Raw genomic sequence first — 6381 nt, 5'->3', positions numbered from 1 at the left:
TCTCTTTGGCACATTCCCCTGTTCCATTTTTAATTTTATATTTTATCTTCATTCTACTTAATATTAACACCTATATCTAAATAGTCCAACGTCTGATGAATGTTATGATAACATCTATCAACCAACAATGCGATAAAGCTTTAACAGATAAACATGATACATGTAGAGTTGTTGCAAACCTTTCAAAATACGTGGCATGCGCATGAAACCGTTTTCATGTTATCAAACAATTTACAAATCAGAGATATTCACGATTAATCTTCAATAAAGTCATGGGATTTTTAAAATGATAACATAAACAAACATTCGGCTACAATGACATGTACATGTACCAAGGTAAATATTTAGTCATTTCCGCACATGAAATGTACAACTTTTTGTCTTTAATCGACTTACAGTTTGTATTTTTCTTAATAGATTGGTCGATAAAGAATAAATTGATTCCACAATTTGATGATTTAATTCCGTTGTTTTCCATTACGTTTTTTTTATTGTTGTGTACTTGTTTGTACGTGTGATTGTAATTGTACAATAAGTTTGGTGCTACAAGCTTAACTTAGATACGTCTCTGTGTCAACAGAGCTATGTGATGCTGTTTTAAATTGCCCATCTTTGTATTCCAGTTAGATTATAATATGTGTATATTTGGTCATTTGATCATTAGATAGAGTAAAGGGTAAATACAGATGTAAAACAACTGGCATAAAGAAAGCACGAAATCGTGATACATGTAGATGTAGAATAATGTTTCGGCCTTAAGCAAAAAAAAGCTCAACAGTGACATTCGAATAAAAATAGCTCAAAGGCCGAATAAAGTACGAAGTTCAAAAACCTTAAAAAAAAACGTAGAAAGAGTTTGCCAAATTCAGCAAAGTTTATCAATTCATTGGGTTGAAAAGCCTAAGTTTTATTACTTTCTTTTTAGGTAATCTACATATTACTGACATTAACAGTTATTCGAACGTTCGAATTGAAATGCCCAGAGGATTTACAAAGGATATATCGAAGACGATATGTCTGTAATGCATCAACAGAGGATCGTTATTCTTGTCTGTTTGATCAGGATTCAGATTTCTATAAGGAATCGTGTAAAGAAGGACTCGATTATGTAAGACCAGGTAGGCTAAAATTATCAAAGATCATATATATAATTTCTGTCGTGGTTGTAAAATACAAAAGGAGGAAGGGTATAACAATCAGTTACCACAATCAGAAAATCGTTGACTGTTATTTGATTATTGATATTTACGTCTTGCATAAGTACATCAGATACATATAATGCCGTATCGAAACATATCAAATCTAAATAATTATGTATTTTGATTACATAGTATGTATGCTTCTTTTCCTATCATAACATGCATAACGTGTGTTGTATATCACAAGTTGTTTTAAAAATCCAAGGTCAAAACAACACAAAAACACATTTTGTTTTGCAATGAGAGTATGTTCCTTTACATTGATTATATACAATGGCTATAACGAAAAGAATATTATTTAATATTTGTTTTTGAACTATCAATAAATGCACTACTAGTACAATTTATATAAGACTACATTGAACCTTAATTTGTTGGAACGTCGTCATTACATGTAAAAAGTAAAATAACAAAAATACCGAACTCTGAGGAAAACTCAAAACCAAAAGTCCTCAATCAAAAAAAGGAAAAATAAAAGCTCAAACACACCAAACGAATGGATAACAACTGTCATATTCCTGACTTGGTACAGGCATTTGCTTGAATAGAAAACTGTGGATTAGACCTGGTTTTATAACAAGGTAACCTTCTCCTTTGTATGACTGTCACATAAAATTCCATTATATTGATCACGATATGTGAATATAACAAACAGTCATAATAGTTACAAATGTGAAAAATAATGGTAGTCAACATTGTGTTCTTATCTTAATAACTATAAAAACAAACAAACAAAGAAAGAAAGAAACACAAAAGAAAGACATACAGATAAGCACACTAGTAAAATTAAAGACAAGAACACAAAAATTTTGAATATGCAATACCATTGTGGCGGGATATATAAGTACCGAGCCAGGCCAAATGGATATTACCAAAAATAGATTAAACATTTAAAGTAATATTCACTAAGACAAATACAAGAATACCATAACACGTTATTTAGATGATAAACAACTTCAGTATCTATAATCTACACTTCAAGACCATTATGTAGTATTTGTGAAGCCGACACAGAATATATATTCACAAGGTCTTGGTACCTTCCGATAAGCTATTTTAGAAAAAAGGACGAAACGTTCTTTGACAAACCCCTTGTTCATCAGATGTTGCAGCTTGTTACCAGCAGATAACTTTTTTAGTTTAAACTGTTAATTGAACAAATTGACATTTCTGTCTGTGAACAAACATTTCTGTCTTTTGCACTACACTTTGGCTTTCTAAAAACTAAATGCATTAACAATTTGAAAAAGTAAGTGAATGTTTAATACACTACACTTATCCATCTTATAAATTTGAGATGTTTCATTGCACACAATTTTTTTTTACTGTTTAAGGGGGTACAGAACACCAAAGAAAAGATAACTCTTACTCATAGTCTGATTCATTGCTACGTTTTAAAATTATGTGCAATATGCAAGCTTTTAAAAGATCATGATTAGAATGTTTACATTATTGCTAAGACCAGCTGTACATCCTTTGTTATTCATTTAATCTTTTAATTCATTTAAAGTTACTCATTTTCAATAAATGAATCTTCAATGAGACATAGTAGGAAAATTTCAAAGTGAAATAAATTTACCAAAAGAAAACCAGGACGTTAGAAAAGGAGAGAAACAGAAAAAGAAAGGACCATAACTGTTTTCGTTTTTTACTTGGCAATGCCTAGGTCTTTAATAAAATGAAATAAAGTACAGAAAGTGAAAAGTCTAAGGATAATACCATTTGATTTTAGGGGGGGGGAGGGCTAGCATTTTTTATAGTTGTAATCATCATTATTGTCCTGCATTTTTTATTTTTCATTCCTTACGGACCTGCAATTTTCATTAGTTTAATGAAATTGTTTTCATAAATTGTCATCCTGCTTGTTATGCCAAATTACTGATCCTGCCCTAGTTTGTTCAAAAACCTGTCTTGCCTTTTTTCAAATTTCATCCAAGCCCCCCCCCCCCCCTCCTCAAATGAGGGTGAATATGACCTTTATCGGGACTCCGGGATCGAGTGTTTTTAAGGTCAGGATTTAGGGATTGACCCTTTCGAGATCCTGAAATTCTTTTTTCGAATTTCGGGATGTCAGGATTTAAATTTATTTAAATTCGGGACCTCGCGGATCGGGATTTCGTTTTTTAAGCCGGGATTTCGGGATCAGGACCCCTCCTACCCCCCTCTCAAAGGGTAGCTCCCTCCGACAATAAAATTTTAACAAAATAAATAATAATCCCTGGACAATTACACAATTCTTATGTTTTTAGATCTTCTTATCAAATTGATTAAATCAAAACTGAATTGCCTCCACCATGTCCACAATACTTTGTTTTTAAACAAAACATGAGGTTTAATTTTGAAGGAAATACACTATGGCCCTAGTAATACATGTAGTAATGTAAACAAGATTACGAATAATTTATAATTTTATAATTGCTGTCATATTTTTTAAAGTGCAATTGAATATTTATTGCATGATTTATATTCATGTAAAAAGTTAGAAGATACCCAGAGGGATAATCAACCACCAGTGCATCATTTACATGTCACGGAACAAGGCAAAAAGAAGAAAAAAAACGTCCTTTCCAGTACAAAAAACACTACACATATTTTTGCTTTCTGAATTCATCTGAATAAAAACAACTATATCTTTCTAGTATCTTTTTCCAACCTTTATCCTGACAGGTGTAGAAAATTAACGTGTGTCTTCCATTCCGTCCGCAGTTTTATGGAAAGTAAAGTCTATATTTATAATTAAAGTTGAAACTGAAACTACACATGTATGATATAAATAGAACATGTCATTTTCGCTTTATCAAATTTAAATTTCGAAAGGATAGCAAAATTTCTTATTTTCTTTTGTTGTGCTTTTGTCATGTTAACTTGTGAATCTTTCCGAATTTTTTTTATCAAATGCAATTTTGAAATAAAAATAAAAAAGAAAGTGCGGTGTTATTGCAAGTGACAAGTTCAAGGTCACATGAAGGTCAAAATTTTAAGAAGGCACACCACCTCATGATGATACATGTTCATCCACATGCCAAAGATGTAAGGCCTAGGTCAAAAGGCAAAGAAGTTATGGCCTACATGGTTGTGTTTTTCACGGGAAAAAAACCCATAAAGTTGACTTTGAGGTCACATTTGAAGGTCACACAAAGGTCATCATGATGCAAGACACTTAACCCTGTGATGATACATCCATATGCTAAATAGCTAAGGCCAAATTTTAAAGACGAACAAAAATATGGCCATTATGTCTTTTTTTAATAGATTTTGCTCTTATTTAATGAACCAATTGAGGGTGGGGCGTAATTTAAACTTAAATACCAAAAAATATAACGGTTAGATTTTTAAAAAAATTTGCAAGAACAATCAACTAGTATAGCACTCCAAATGCTTAGTTTTATGAAAAAATTAAACTACACATTTTTTTTCAAAAAAAAAAATCTTCTTCAAATACTAGAAGCACACCATTCACTTTTCGGGGCTGATTCTGATACCCCCTATTAAAGTTCTTTCAAAATTTTAAATCCGGAATAAAAAACTTACAAGGAAGGGGTATCAGTGTACTAATTTTCACCTCAGCTATCATTATTAGCTATGCTATCGTCAATTTAGGATTAAATTTTTTAAATTTTAACAAATTCAACCCTTAACCCATATTTCAGAAACTTCCAATTTTGGCCGATACTAGTAAGTAAAAGATGCCATATTTGAGTTACCAAATCTTTTAAACCTATGGTTCAAATCTTTTAAATTTTTTACAAGATGTTTAGGTTTGCCGAGTTTATCAATGAAAAAAAATTAAGAAAAATTAAACGACAGGATTTTTTTGGGGTATAGTGTTGCCTATTATGTTTACCTTGGTGTATTAGGGAAGAATGTTCATGTAAAATGCATTAAGTTTGTAAATATCCTACATTTATGATAAACGTTTAAAAATTCTGAGATATAATGGTGTCCTTCTAACTTTGTACTATAGGACAAAAGTATGTTATAAGTGGAAGGGGGCGAAATACCAATTGTTCTTCTTTGAAGTATCAACCTTTCAAGTTTCGGTCAAACAGATTAAGCCATTGTGTCTTCGAAAAATCCACATGTGGTGGAATAGGCCAGATAGTATTCGGAAATGGATCTTTAATGAGCGACAGAACATGTCGATGTGATTATACCGCAGGATATGCTTTTGTTACGGAACCAAGAAATAAATGCTATTGTGTGCCAACAGAGGAAGACTGCATGTGCTACAAAGTTAATTGTCCAAGAAAGAAGCAACTTACTCAGGGTAAGAACATTTTTTTCTTCATTTCTCTAAGAAATAATATAAGGACAATAAGACGCACAATACATTTGATAAATGAGCATTACATTTCTCACTGATGGTCTTAATGTTTTCAAGTGATCATGTTTTATGCTAAACAGAGGTCAATACTTGCAATGATTTGTAAATGTGTATTATATTTAGTATGTTGACATTTCCTGTTTTATACAGATTGGTGAAATTTACTCAAGGATAGTCTCAGTTTTACTTACTTTTTTCAATGCAAACCATTTTGTAAAAAATAATCCCGTTAGTTTAGTGTAGTTAAGGGATACAAATTTGAAAATGTATTCTTCTATATGAACGTGATAAAGTTTCAAAAAGAAAATATCGTATCTCGTATATTCAACAATAAACACGAATTTAATAATGGTCATTGTCAATAGTATTCCTTCATCTTAAACGTACAGATACTGATTGACAAAGAAATGAAATACATTGAAAACATTGTAAGTTTTACATCTTTTTGTGGAAAACGCGTGCACTTTTTTTGTACCAAGGATCATCTATATTAAAACTTTTTTTGTACCAAGGATCATCTATATTAAAACTTTTTTTGTACCAAGGATCATCTATATTAAAACTTTTTTTGTACCAAGGATCATCTATATTAAAACTTTTTGTACCAAGGATCATCTGTATTAACATTTTTTTTTATTTTAAAATAGTCATTCCCAAAAGTTAATGTATGAACTAAATAATTCCTATTGAAATGATCATTTCAGATTATGAATGTAGTTCCAGTGATATGATGTCATCGATCTTTAACTGCACACACATTATTGGGTACGTCTGTTAATGTATACTGTTATTTATACCTTAAAACTTTCATTGAGAAATTGTGGTTTTCTACAACATGTACAATCAGGAATACGACAG

At 31.1% G+C, this 6381-nt stretch overlaps 1 long non-coding RNA gene across 1 annotated transcript; it reads left to right on the top strand.

Moving 5' to 3' along the window:
- Positions 1–937: 937 nt before the first annotated feature.
- On the top strand, positions 938–6289 carry LOC143043545 (uncharacterized). The gene is made up of 3 exons (XR_012968454.1): positions 938–1118; positions 5164–5466; positions 6228–6289. It is a non-coding gene; the product is annotated as an uncharacterized LOC143043545 (long non-coding RNA).
- Positions 6290–6381: the final 92 nt, after the last annotated feature.

Source organism: Mytilus galloprovincialis, chromosome 8 (genome assembly GCF_965363235.1).
Source record: "Mytilus galloprovincialis chromosome 8, xbMytGall1.hap1.1, whole genome shotgun sequence".
Classification (NCBI taxonomy): Eukaryota; Metazoa; Mollusca; class Bivalvia; order Mytilida; family Mytilidae; genus Mytilus; species Mytilus galloprovincialis.
Note: the sequence above shows the minus strand (reverse complement) of the source record. Positions and strands in the feature narration are given on the sequence as shown.